Source organism: Rutidosis leptorrhynchoides, chromosome 4 (genome assembly GCF_046630445.1).
Source record: "Rutidosis leptorrhynchoides isolate AG116_Rl617_1_P2 chromosome 4, CSIRO_AGI_Rlap_v1, whole genome shotgun sequence".
In the NCBI taxonomy this organism is placed as follows: Eukaryota; Viridiplantae; Streptophyta; class Magnoliopsida; order Asterales; family Asteraceae; genus Rutidosis; species Rutidosis leptorrhynchoides.
In genome coordinates this window covers 280,566,362-280,581,115 of record NC_092336.1, presented here as the reverse complement: position 1 = coordinate 280,581,115, position 14,754 = coordinate 280,566,362, and positions in this window count along the sequence as shown.

The following is a 14,754-nucleotide window of genomic DNA, read 5'->3' as shown; positions in this document are numbered from 1 at the left end:
TTGAGTGTCCAATCTACTTTTATTTTCTTCCTTTTTCTGTTCTTGTTCTTCTCCTGCTCATGATTCTTCCTGTCTAATATTGATTGATATCACGATCAATTAATTATTCAATTCTGTTTCACGTCCCTGTCCAACTCTGTTCTTCTTCTCTTCCCCAGTCTGTAAAAGTAAACTGAATCGAATCTCATTGCAATAAGACAACTGATCAAATAACTTTTAATAACTTTAATTATTCGATTACCAGCTAGCTATATATGATGCTATTCCTTATTGCAATTCAAATGAAGGAGGAAAAAAGAAATCAAACAGACAGATACAAAATTTGTTAGCTGTCAATAACAATTAAAGCGTACAAATTTGTTACAGGTCATAATCTACTTTATATTTTTCTTTATTTTCTCCACCTGGCTCGAATATTTCTGATAACATTCTCAATCTACTTCCTTTTATTATTTTGTTGGTATCTCTTCAGATTGATTCTCCTGGTCGACTGCTTCCAAGCTATATAACAAAATTTGTTAGAAATAAATATCAAATTTACAAATTCAATTATTCGATTTACATTATTATAATCATACATATATACTATATTCATATATAAATATAGACATACTTACAGATAGGTGGAAAGAAAAACAACTTACCACCCTCTTGAAGTTTTATTCGATCACCACCTTAATTACTAGCTCATCACCGACTGCCACTACCACCGGCTACTACCATCATCATTCAATCACCATCACACGCCACTTATACTTTCTGTTTCTCTTCTTGTTCGATTGAGAACACCAAAGCCATCATCAAACATCAACCCATAACTACAAATCACCTTCCACCACCCTCATCACCAAGAATAACCAAACCCCATTAAAATTTTTTGTTCAATTATAACAACCATTTCACAACCTCTATCATCATGGATGCTCATGTCTTTATGTTGGGTCAGCTGTACACTACCACCACCACTTAACCGGGAACCACCTTCTCTCATCCTCTTCTTTCTTCTTCTTCGATGATCAAACACCACAAAAATCACGCATCTGTTACCATTTTTCTTTTCTGTTGTTGTGTCTTACGTGAACCCCCTTACACAACATTCTGTGTGGCACGAATGAGAAATAGACAACTTATAATGATTTGAGTATTGGACGTTTATGCATATTTCAACGTTTGAGAGATAAAGTTTACACTTTTTAATTAGCTTTACAGCTTGCAAAACTTTTCATTCGAAATATCATTCACAATGCTTAGACCCACACTTTGTGTTAGTGGAATTCATTAGGTACATGTAAATATTAATTTCTTTATTCTAAACGAAAAGCAAAAGCCATGATTTCTGTTTCCTGTAAGGTAACAACCGAATATTTTTTCCCAAACACCATTATAATCACACCTTTGCTACAACCTTTTGAACTAAACCCCTAACCACTCATGACAGCTGCTGCCGTTATTATCTGTTTCAAACGAGATTACCAAATCTCCTATTACTGCTCGACAACCCTTACTGCTATCATATTGTTAACCGTTACTGCTACAACTACTGCCATACGATTTCTGTTTCTAACAAACCAACTCTAACGGGCCATCGAAAAACAACCTAATCTAAATGGGCTCGTGGACTTCTTTTAGTAGGCTTACTTGATATTTAGGCTTACTTGATAATTATGAATGGGCTGAAGATCCAGCTTAGTTAACTAGGCCATGAATTTAATTAGACTAAATAATGATGATGATCACGAAGATAACGATGGTTAGGGTATGATGATGTTCGAATGCACAATGATGATAAAAAGAATGATGGTTAGGGTTTATAGTTGATGATGTAGTATATGATGATGATGGTGGCGGTATTTGATAAATGATACATAGAATAACGATAGATGAATGATATTACAGAGATTATAATGATCGTGAATGATAATTATGATGAACGATGTGATGATGAGATGAACCAGGAAGAGATCGAATAGAAACTTATGAAACCCAAAAATTGAAGTTTTGTTTACTGCAAACTCCTCTCTTACTATCCTGTTGCTAGCGAGTAAGTTGTTTCCCAGATGCTTTTAACGAACACTCTAAGAAAACCTAATCAAGTTGGGCTTATGAGAAGTTGGGTTGTAAATTTGTATTTGGGCTTCAAGTCATCAACGTGATAAAGTAATTAGCTAGGCATTTAATTCAGAAATGAAATGGACGGTTCAGTGGTTAGACGTGTTGTTAGGTGAACAAGGGGTCTCGGGTTCGAGCCCAGACTCAGACATTTATTTTTGGAAAAGCCTTTAAGATAGAAATATATCTCTTATTATTATTATTATTATTATTATTATTATTATTATTATTATTATTATTATTATTATTATTATTATTATTATTATTATTATTATTATTATTATTATTATTATTATTATTATTATTACTACTACTAGTATTATTTTTATTATGTTTATTATTAATTATTGTTGTTATATGATTAATATTATTATCATTAATAAGTATATCAATAATAAGTATTAGCATTAGGTATTATAAGTAATATTATCATTAATATCATTATTATTATTAAAATAAGTATTATTAATATTAATATCATTATTATTAACATTATTAGAAAAATTATTATTTTTATAATTATTATAGTTATTATTATTACTACTATTATTACTATTATTATTATTATTATTATTATTATTATTATTATTATTATTATTATTATTATTATTATTATTATCATTTTTATCAAAATTTATATTATTATTAAAATTATCATTTAGATTATTAGTAGTATTAATATTATTATTAATAATATCATAAAAAAATATCAATTGTTATTTATTATTATTGATATTATTTTATCAAATAAATAACTATATAAGAATATATTTAATACATATCACATAACAACATTAATATTTTCATAATAAATACTAACTAAGTATCTAAAGTATATAAAATAAATATAGTTAATTCAGTTATTAATAAAACATACAAATTACTAAAATAATAATTAATAAGAATATATAAATTTGTTCTATTACGATTATATGTGTTAATATATATATAAATGATATAAGTTCGTGAATCCAAGGCCAACCCTGCGTTGTTCAGTTCCGTAGTATGCATATTTTTACTACAAAATATCGTATAGTGAGTTCGTTTGATTCTCTTTTACTCTTTACATTTTTGGGACTGAGAATACATGCACTGTTTTTATAACTGCTTTATTAAATGCTTTTGAAATATATTTTGAACTTAGAATGCATGAAATGCTTTTATAAATATTTGACGTGATATGACACAAGCAAAACATTCCTCGAATGAATTATTATGCAGACAGAAGTTCTGTTGATTATGATTGAATTAGTTGGACGTGATAATTGCCACTAATTGATTTGAATATTTTTCCCCTGATTATTATAGCTTGGTAACCTAAGAATTAGTAAACGGGTATGGCCCCTAATTCACGCGAATCCTAAAGGTAGCTACCGCGTTTGACACTCCCACCCATAATGTTCACTAGACGGAAGAGCTAGTGGGCGTGGTGTTTAGTACTTCGAGGTTTATATATTATACACACGAGATGTTCTGTTTTTAGGGATATTATTGATGCGCATTATATGTTAAGGTCGGTTACTAAGCCAAGCAATGAAAGCAAAGTGAATCTTATGTATCGAGAAAATGATTTTATACACAGGTTATGTGTATGTTATTTTTGTGCACGAGATATGTGTACGGTTATTAAAAATCGCGAGGCAACCTACGGGGGAGAAAAGTATACGAACCGACTCTGCCGAGCATTATGAAAAATGGTTTCGTACACGAGATAGGTGTACTGTATTTAAATCTTGTGGTCTATCAAAATGATGAATTTTATTGTTTATGATAAACCTATGAACTCACCAACCTTTTGGCTGACACTTTAAAGCATGTTTATTCTCATGTATGAAAGAAATCTTCTACTGTGCATTTGCTCATTTTAAAGATATTACATGGAGTCGTTCATGGCATATAGAGGTCAGAACCTCGCAATGGGACCATTTGTTGAAGACTTCATCCAGGTGAATTAGGACGGGTCGTTATAATAAGGCTAGATTCAGGCTCGTGACTCGAACAAAAACAAGCGCTTCTTGGGAGGCAACCCGTGTGTTTATTTTTCTATAGCTTTAGTAGTAGTTAGATTAGGATAATTAGGTTAATTGAATAAGTGAAAAGTGAAACTTAAAATAAAATTTTCCACATTTCTTAGGATGAATTCCCTTCTCCTACTTGTCTTGGACTTAAGTGAATTAATTGCTACATTATTTCAAAAGTCTTAATATTAAAGGTAGTCAACACTTTAAGTGTAGGATTAAGCTTTTTAGTCATACGGTGATTTGTTGAATTTTCAAAAACCTAATTTTGAAACCCTCAAGTTTTCAAATAACTTTTTCATCAAAACGCAAATCAGTGAGTCTATGGCCTAAAGCTTAATCACCTGTCTAGGTTTGATATTTTCCATTTTTTTATAAGTAATAGACAGTTATTGATACCTGTGATGGAGACTCTTTGAATAATGATGAAAAGACAAGGAAACCCGTTGATTATTTCATTGCAAGTTATTAGTGGATGGTGTATTGAGGATGTGAACGCCCTAATGAGCACGAGTACACTTCAAGAAGACTGATTCGAATCTAGCAGAAGATGGTACCGACTTAGTCTACCCTCAGATCCTCAGCTCACAGCCGCACCCATGGGGAATAATTCGTTTCTTTCTCTTCATTTTATTTATTTTGCTTTGTTATATCCTTAAACTATACCCTATCCTAAGCTTATCACTAAGTGTGGGATTCCAACCAAATATTGAGCTTAGATACATTTTTCGACATATTCAAACTCTCAGTGTGGGATTTTAGCTCCTTAAAATCTAAGAATGAACATTAGGGACAATGTTCCTCTAAGTGTGGGATAGCAGTGTAGTACACCGTAATTAGATACGGGATGCTCAAAAAATATTCATAACTTAAAATTTTACTAAGCTTTTCGATTATACCTACTATTTAGATTATTTGTCCTCAACGTAAATTTTTCAAAATTTTTGGCTAAATGATGCTTTCTGAAAAAGTACTTTCGAAAATGAAGCGTGTATGTTCTAAAATCAAGACAAATGAGGACGGAAATCTTCTAAAGGATGAACCGGTTCTCTAAAAGAGCATTGCATGACTAGGCATTATCGACCTAATATAATTGTTGTGAGGCACCCCAAAAACGGCCCAATAAGCATTCATTTTTAATGCTTCACTATATTTTCCTTGGAGAGTGCCGATGTTAGCATTTATAGTTAGAACTTGATCTTGACATACATTTTGAGGCCAATGGTTAGTAAGCACCATACGTGGTGTAGGTGCGATACTCCTTCCGAAATCATTCTGAATAGAGAAGACAAAAACCATTTGTTTTCGTTTCCTCTCTATGCATTTAAACCGACCAACTCACTCCAAAGAGTTGATGAATCAGAAAATACTCACCCCCAAATTCACTATCAAATACGTTACCCTTTCCACCCTCTTTCTTTTCTCATTTCCAAAATCTTGAAATTCAAAGAGATAGATCGACTAAATTTACTTCAAACACTTGCCGAAAAATTCCAAAATTCCAGACTGTTTTTGATAGGTCAAAAGACCTATTTCTAGTGAAATACTTTTCTCTCTGGGCACAAGAAGAAATAGACAAAGTTATGAAGATGAGATATGCAAAAAAAACAAAAATAAAGTTGTTGAGCAAAGTCTCAATAATAAAGAAGAGAAAAGTCTTCGAATAAAATCATAGATACCCCAAGAAAATGAAGATTGTAAACCATGAGGATTGCAGAAAAGAAGCAAAGTCTCACTGAAAAAAAGCACCCTCTACAGGAACTCTTCAACACAAATAGAGTATCATCTTTCCTAGAAAAAGTATATCCTCATGAAACCGAAATCTATCGAGCTCTCTAAATTTCAATGATTCGAAAATCACCCTTTTTGCCATATCAAAACCTTCGCTTTTCTCCACAAACCAACTTTTAAACCCGCTCTTCCTCTTGAAATAATGATTAGGGAGAAGATCAGTGTCATTCTTATCTAACCAGTTGAGATTTGATTCTTGGTCAAGCCTATGACAATACTTGTAACATGACTGGCTATGAGCGAATTCATTTCATAGATTAATAGGGAACCCCAAACACTTGAGTGATTTGAGTAACCCATGCAAGGAAGCCAAAGTCAAGTAACCTCCCCTCATGCTTGCATAGATAGTTTCTATCCTTTTAGAAGACGGTTTGTCTGATTTTGCTCTTAAAATAAATAACAAGACACTTGAATAATAGAACAGAAACCTCAGAAGCATCCTTGAACTCAAAATAAAAGAAAGGTTTGCTTGAGGACAAGCAAAATCAAAGTGTGTGATATTTGATATCGGCCAAAAGTCACGTTTTTACCCCCGATATTAAGCCCAAATATTATATAGTTCCAAACTTTATCGCCAGAATAATCACTTTGTCGGTTAATTTGGTAGATTTAGTAATTAAAAAGGTGAAGCAAAAAGAATCAAGTAAAACGGAGCTAAAACGAAGATTCAAGAGCGAAAACGGTGAAAGACGAGTTACGACCAAGGAAATCAAGTTACGACCCAGGAAACACAACAGACCTGGGCAAGCCATACGGCTTGCCATACGGCTTGCCATACGGCCTGCCAGTATGTAAAATGGTCTGCCATACGGCCTTGGCATACGGGCATACAAAACGGCTTGCCCTTGCAAACGGCCTGGCCATACGACTTGCCAAACGGTTTGCCATACGGCCTGCCAGCCGTTTGCCAGCCATTTTTCAGCATCCTACCTATCTTCCTACCTGCCGTCCTACCTGCCGTCCTACTTGCCAGTTTTATTAACAACTTTGCCACCAAGATTTCCTATAAATAGGTGGCACATCCCACCATTTTAACACGCACCTTCTGCCGATATTATTCAGTAATATCTATCCTTTATGTTATTAATTTATTATAATATGCTTGTTCGATGTTTGTGATTTTTTAATATTAGAAATGCTTGTTGGCAAGATGTATAACACCCCGTCAAAAATTCCTTTAACTGAATGTTAACTCTGGTCCCAGTGCTTAGCTTGACTTCTACATAACAGCAATATTTTACAGCGAAAGCAATTAATACCTGAGAATAAAACACGCAAAATGGATCAACAATAATGTTGAGTGAATCTACATGTTTTAGGCAAACAATACAGTATGTTTAGGAAATAATATTCCGAAAACGTTTATTAGTGGAAGACCACCAAGGTTTTATGTTAAAAGTTTGTGGACAACACCCTGTCCCATTTCAAAAGCTTGTTGACACTACCATGTCAAGTTTCAAATATTTATAGACAATACCGTGTCAGGTTTAACTCATTTGCTCGTAAACCACAGTTTTAAATAACGTTGAATAGTATCAGAAATACAGTTATCAGAAATAAATTCAAGTTCATTGACCACGAGATTTCCAAAAGTACAACTCCAAGTTACGAAACTTATACATAATCTATGAGCACCTGAATACTAGCAATGACCAGAGTATAGAATCCACTATACCCCCTTTACCCCATAAAATGTTATACACTTGATCGTGTGTATCTAATGTTCAAAGTAAATGCACCATAGTTATAACGTAGGATGAGGTTGTCAACCTAACGGATCTGTCCATCTAAATTGTGCTTACCCGATGGTAATAAAAGTATTCAAGTTAGGGGCTTTGTGATCAAAATCAATATGTATAATAAGTACTCGTGTCAACATAAAAGCATTTGCAATAATGTAAGTATAACAGTGTGTATTCTCATCCCTGAAAACAAGTAAAAAGTGGGACTGTAGACTTACTTTTGAGTAAAGCTTGGATTGAAAAGTGGACAATTAACTTGTGCGATTTTGTACCGAGAAGTGCAATCTAAGTATACGTGTTTAGGTTGGTCAATAAATGTGTCTTAAACAAATATGGTTTCATAGGATAAGTTGTCTTATTTCTCGACTCGACGCATTTCAAAGTAAAAATCAACATATAGTCAACTAGTTAATGCAAGTCAGACAAAGTCAACCAAAGTCAAACCAAAAGTCGAACTTGGTCAAATTAGTCAACTAAGGTCAACATCAGTAGATTCATGTCAAATATTGGTCAAAATGTCAAACCTAAGTCAAACAACATGTTTTAGTTCACAAATGGTCCATTACACGATTACAATTTATCGTCATGCACAACGTTCATTTACATGTAGCAAACTTCGCATAATATCTTATAGCACAAAATTCATGGTAACATGGAAAACTCCAGATCACAAGTATACTCAAAATTAATTCTAAAAAGTCCGGCCAGGGTCTCATATGATGTCTACAAGTCAGGAATCAGAAGGGGTACATTTATGGTTTGCCAAATCAGTTTCTGGCCGCGCACTGATCTCGTATTGGCTATAACCGGAGATAGGGACATGAAAATCAAGCTACGTCAGTGGCCATGGTTCAAGGACAAGTCAAACTAACACATATCCAAAGATAAGAAAATTTGGTTTAGCCAATTTATACAGTTTATTCAATAAAGTTGGATGTCCTGTTTTCAGCTCAATTCAGAATTTACCAAAACTATGGCCCTAGTGTGCCCAATGCATAAGGTTTCAGAGGTTGCAACAAACTAAACATACATCACATATCATGTCAAGATTAATATTCTAGAAGAATTCATGCTAATTCACAAAACACAAACCACAGAGTACAAATCAGAGAACAAATGGCAGATTCGATCCTAGTTTAGCTAGTCACATTACAATTATCCGAAGATCTAGATACAATTAGAGCATGATATCTACATGAAAAGTGAAGTCATTTTTGTGTGCATTTCAGAAATGTAAAGCTTTAAATCCAAAAGTGAATAAATTTTAGTATACAAGTCAGTTTTCATGCAAGTGCTGGAAAAATCCACTTTTTCATTCGTGTAGGCATAACACGAGTTTTACTCAAGCAAATGACATGATATCCTAGTATAACCTGAGTATTTTTGAATTATATATCCAATGGTAATAAATTCACAAGCCAATTCGTGACCTATCAATACCAGATTTCTGATCAAGCAACAAAAACACAACGATAATTTAAATGGACATAACTTAATCATACGGAAACGAAATCAAGCGAATCCAAAGCCTAAAATCAATAGTTTTTCATGAAGATTCTAATTATATCATAATAATTAACATGTAGCAAAGTCAATTTTCTGTACACACAAAGATCAATTTCGGTTTTAACCCTAAATACATCAAACGATCAAATTAACGACACCAATCAACAATAACGCATATAGACTTGAGCAATTGACAGCATAAACTATGAAACATCAATAAAATCTGATTCTAAAAGTTAGGGTTTATGCAATTATATCTTTGATCGTGAAAATAACTATACCCACGCGTTGAGGACAACGGGAATTGCAAGTTTGATGTTCAAGGTTTTGTCTAAAAATCAAATCGAGTGATGATGGTGTTGGTATGGTGATCATCGAACAACAGAGGGAGGAGGGAGAGATGGCAGTCAACTTTTTTTTAATTAGGTTAAGGGATTGTGCAGTTTATTTGATTACTAATACTTTCTAATTTTAGGGCCTAATGACACTAGTTAACACATAAGTCCAACATGTTAGCCCAAAAATAAGAATTAAAGGGGTGGGGTGGGGTCATCGGCCGAATGGAGCCCAAGGGAAGTTTCGGGGCTCGTGTTGTCCAATTTCTTGTACTCGTGGTCCGTTTCAAGTGCCGTTTAGACGTACCAAAGGCCCGGAACGCTAAACCGATCATTAAAACGCAACCAAACGTTTAATTTATTAAAAACACAATAAATTAAATATTTTTAAAAGTTAATAATTATTAAAATAAACCCGAGCGTTTTGTTGCTCAAGAAGTAGTTATCCAAACCGTATCGTTATTATCGTATTTCTTTATCCGAAATATATTTTCAAATTAATATTAACCCATATTAATTATCGTAACCCTCCAAGTATCAAGTACGTATTTTATGCACATAAATACATAAAAGTCAAGTAATCGCCGTTAAATTAACTAACAGAAAGTTAACGGAAGTGACGGAAAAAGCAGGGTTGTTACATTACCCACCTGTTATTGAAAATTTTGTCCCGAAATTTTAGTGAACGTCCGCTGAAGTAGTTTCCTCCGGAAACAGTTGCGGGTACTTTTGTCTCATTTGATCTTCACGCTCCCACGTGAACTCTGGTCCTCTTCTCGCGTTCTACCGAAGCTTAATGATAGGAATTCTGCTTTACTTTAACTGTTTGAGCTTACGGCCCAAGACTTCGATAGGTTCTTCAATGAAATGAAGTTTGTCATCGATACGCAGTTCCTCTAAAGGAATAATCAAATTCTCGTCGGCTAAGCACTTCTTCAGGTTGGATACGTGAAAACTGTCGTGTATACCACTGAGTGCTTGTGGTAGTTTCAATCTGTAAGCCACTGGTCCAACTCTTTCAGTCATCTCGAATGGTCCAACATATCTAGGACTCAATTTACCTCATTTTTCCGAATCGTATAACACTCTTCCAAGGTGATACTTTAAGCATGACTTTGTCTCTAACTTGGAATTCTATATCTTTCCATCTAACATCAGCATAACTCTTTTGACGACTCCGAGCCGTTCTCAATCGTTCCTGAATATGTAGGATTTTCTCCGATGTCTCCTGAATAATCTCAGGACCTGTCAACTGACTATCCCCCAATTCGCTCCAACACACGTGAGATCTACACTTCCTTTCGTACAACGCTTCGAAAGGTGCAGCTTTAATGCTCGCATGGTAGCTGTTACTATATGAGAACTCAGCTAGTGGTAACTACTTATCCCATCCGTTTCAAAAATCAATGACACATGCTCGCAACATGTCCTCAAGAGTCTGAATAGTCCGTTCGCTTTGTCCATTTATCTAGGGTGATATGTTGTACATATATCTAAACGAGTTCCCATTGCTTTCTGTAACGACTTCCAAAATCTGGAAGTGAAACTGCTATCTCTATCGGATATAATAGATATAGGCACTCCATGCCTATAGACAACTTCCTTATTGTAGACTTGAGCCAACTTCTCTATTTTATCAGTTTCTCTTATCGGTAAGAAGTGTGCAGACTTAACGAGACGATCCACGATAACCCAAATAGTATCTTATCCTCTCCCCGTTCTCGGCAGTTTCGTGATGAAGTCCATGGTAATACCTTCCCATTTCCACTGGGGAATCTCTGGTTGAGTTAATAACCCTGATGGCTTCTGATGTTCAGCCTTGACTTTAGCGCAAGTCAGGCACTTCCCGATATAGGTAGCAATGTGAGCTTTCAAATTCGGCCACCAATAAAAGCCTTCAAATCTTGGTACATTTTATCTGACCCCGGATGAATTGAGTATCTTGACTTGTGCGCTTCCTCCAACACTAGCTCTCTCAATCCACCAAACTTTGGTACCCAGATTCGATTAGCAAAATATCGTGTTACGTCCTCCTTGATGTCAAATTTCTTATCCATCCCTTTGATAAATTCAACATCGACATTTTCTTGCTTTACGGCCTCTCGTTGTGCCTCACGGATATGTGATGTGAGATTCGTACGGACCACTATGTTAAGCGCTTTAACCCTGAGGGGTTTCTCTCGCTCTTTTCTTCTTAAATCATTCGCCACAACATTCGCTTTGCCTGGATGGTATTGAAGTTTGCAGTTATAATCGTTAAGTAGTTCCATCCAACGTCGTTGTCTCATGTTGAGCTGTTTTTGATCTAATATGTGCTGTAAACTCTTATGGTCGATGAAGATAGTAAACTTGGTTCAATACAAGTAGTGTCTCCACATTTTAAGTGCAAAGCCATAGCTCCTAGTTCAAGGTCGTGCGTAGTGTAGTTTTGCTCATGAATCTTTAACTGACGCGATCCATAAGCAATAACTTTATTTCATTGCATAAGCACGCAACCCATTCCTTGACGTGAGGCATCACAATAAACAACAAAATCTTCACTTCCCTCGGGTAGAGACAATATCGGTGCAGTTGTTAACTTCTCCTTCAATAACTGAATTGCAGTTTCTTGCGGTTCTATCCACTCATACTTCTTTCCTTTATGAGGCAACGCAGTTAATGGTCGGGAAATCTTTAAGAATCCTCCAATGAATCTCTTGTAGTAACCAGCTAGACCCCAAAAATTGCTGAATCTAAGTTGGCGTCCTTGGAGTTTCCCAATTCTTAACCGACTAAATCTTTGCTGGATCGACCTGTATTTCATTGGCCCCTACAACATGGCCAAGAAATTGTACCTCTGGTAACCAAAAGTCACACTTAGAGAACTTTGTATACTACTGCTCTTTTCTAAGCATGGTCAATATCGAATGTAGATGATGTTCGTGCTCTTCCTTGTTCTTGGAGTACACCAATATATCATCAATAAACACAATGACGAATTTATCTAGGTATGGCTTACACACACGGTTCATGAGGTCCATGAACACTGCCGGTGCGTTGGTCAAACCAAACGGCATCACTGTATACTCATAATGTCCATAACTTGTTCTAAACGCCGTCTTCGGCACATCAGCCTCTTTGACTCTCAATTGGTGATATCCGGACCTCAGATCAATCTTCGAATAACAACTAATTTCTTGTAGTTTATCAAATAAGTCATCAATTCTCGGTAGCGGATACCGATTCTTGATTGTCAACTTGTTCAACTCTCTATAGTCGATACATAATCTCATCGACCCATCCTTTTTCTTCTTAACAGACAAGGCCGGAGCTCCAACTCAGAAATTCATGGTTATGTAACCCACCTTCTAGTACCTGTCACAAATTAGGGCATTACAACCCTGATGTTCTTCGCCATGGGAAGCTCTTGTAGTCCTAAAGGTGCAATCTGTATATTGTACGCATAACGGGTGCAGCTGTTGGCACTAAATCAATTCGAAATTCGACTTCATAATGGGGTGGACGTGTAACCCCAGGACAATCTCTAATAGTCGGGACATATTCAGGTCTCTTAAATGTCAATTCATCTTTACTCACATATGCCAGAATTGCGAGACATTCTCATCTCATGTACTTCTTGACCTTCGAGTAATTAGTGTTACATGACAGTGTACTGATCTCCTCTCCGTACACCATTACCGTCGGTGAAAGGAATTCGAATAACCTTCTGGTCGTAGCTGCCTCGGTTGTATCGTCAGATAACCTGTTTGTTTCAATCACGAGGTTAAAACTTCTCAGTTTAATAGTTCTATAGAGTACACGTTATCTAAGGAAGATACAGGATTATAAACGTTGTGACCAAATTCTCTAGCGTTAAAGCTTCTATCAGCGCCGGTGTTGACAGCATATATACACATTATGATTGATGAGTGAGAACAATTTCGTGACGAATTTAATGGAAAACGAAAATGAACAAGGTGTAATGGCAACTCAAACAAAATCTGATATTTAATCAAAAAGGGTTGGTACAAACTCGCAGACGTGTGTGTCTCGTGGGAAACAGATGAAGTGTAGCTCGCGTCGATGTGTTCAAAGTTGGTTGGTATTGTTTTTGGGTATAATGAAAATGATTGCCACTTAAGAAAAGTACGTTTGAACAGAATGAGAAGGGATATAGTAACGAGTAGTATTACTAGTAGCAATGAGTGGTGGCGTTAGCGATAAGTAGCGATGGGTTGTGATAAGCAGTGATGATAGTAGTGACGTATATGTTGTTAGATAGCATGCTCGCATCATAAGTATATACACATGTATACTAATGCACCCAATAAGGCATAATAGTTATCAGTCGGTAGGCTCGTGTTGAGAGAAAAAAAATCATGAACGGTGGGTGGCTGAATGGTAGGTAAGTTGGAAATCGAGTAGACAATATCTTCTACGTATTGTGTGGGCTGTTATTAGGAATTCCTCCTCTGAAGATGTATCAGAAATGAGTTGTGATGCACAGTAGCGAGTAGTAAAGTGTGGAGGTGTTTGTAGTGATGAGTAGTGCTTAGTAGTAGTAAGTAGTAATGAGTAGTGTTGAGTAGTAGCAAGGGGTAGCAGTAAGCAGTATTTAGTAATGACAAACAGTGAGAAGTAGTGATCCGTCGTGACTAGCAGAGAGAGGCGGCGTTGAGTAGTAGTTAGCAGCAATAAACAGTACTAAGGAGTGGTATGAGATGACGAGGTATGTTCAAGTAGTGTCTTTGTAGTGACAAGTAGTGATCGGTGGTGACAGACAGTGTCTACCAGTGACGAGTTGTGTCATGATTACAAGTTACTTACAAGTTATATTAACAATTAGTTTGCGCAGTGTAAGTTTCTTCTCACATTTGGAATTACACGGTTTATTTTCTAAACGTTGTTTATCCAAGTAACCGACTTGACTCGGCCCCAATTCCTTATTTTGCGATGTCGAAACTTCTATATGATTTATCGTAATGTAATCCCGGTCATTACATCACGCTATCTCACATTTCTATTCGACATCACTCCATAAGTTCAAGATGGCGTAGTCAACTTAATTTAGTTAAATCTCGCGTCTTGTATACGTATGCGATTCGTGATACAGTATTTAGTCTAAGTCCATATCGTATGGGTATAAGGTGTATATGTATGTGACGTAGTGTGTAACCCTACATGTAGCATAGTGACACATACAGTGCAAGTATGGTGCATAAAAGTCGTCCAAGACACACGGCTATAGTCTAGACCCACTAATGTGCTCTACGG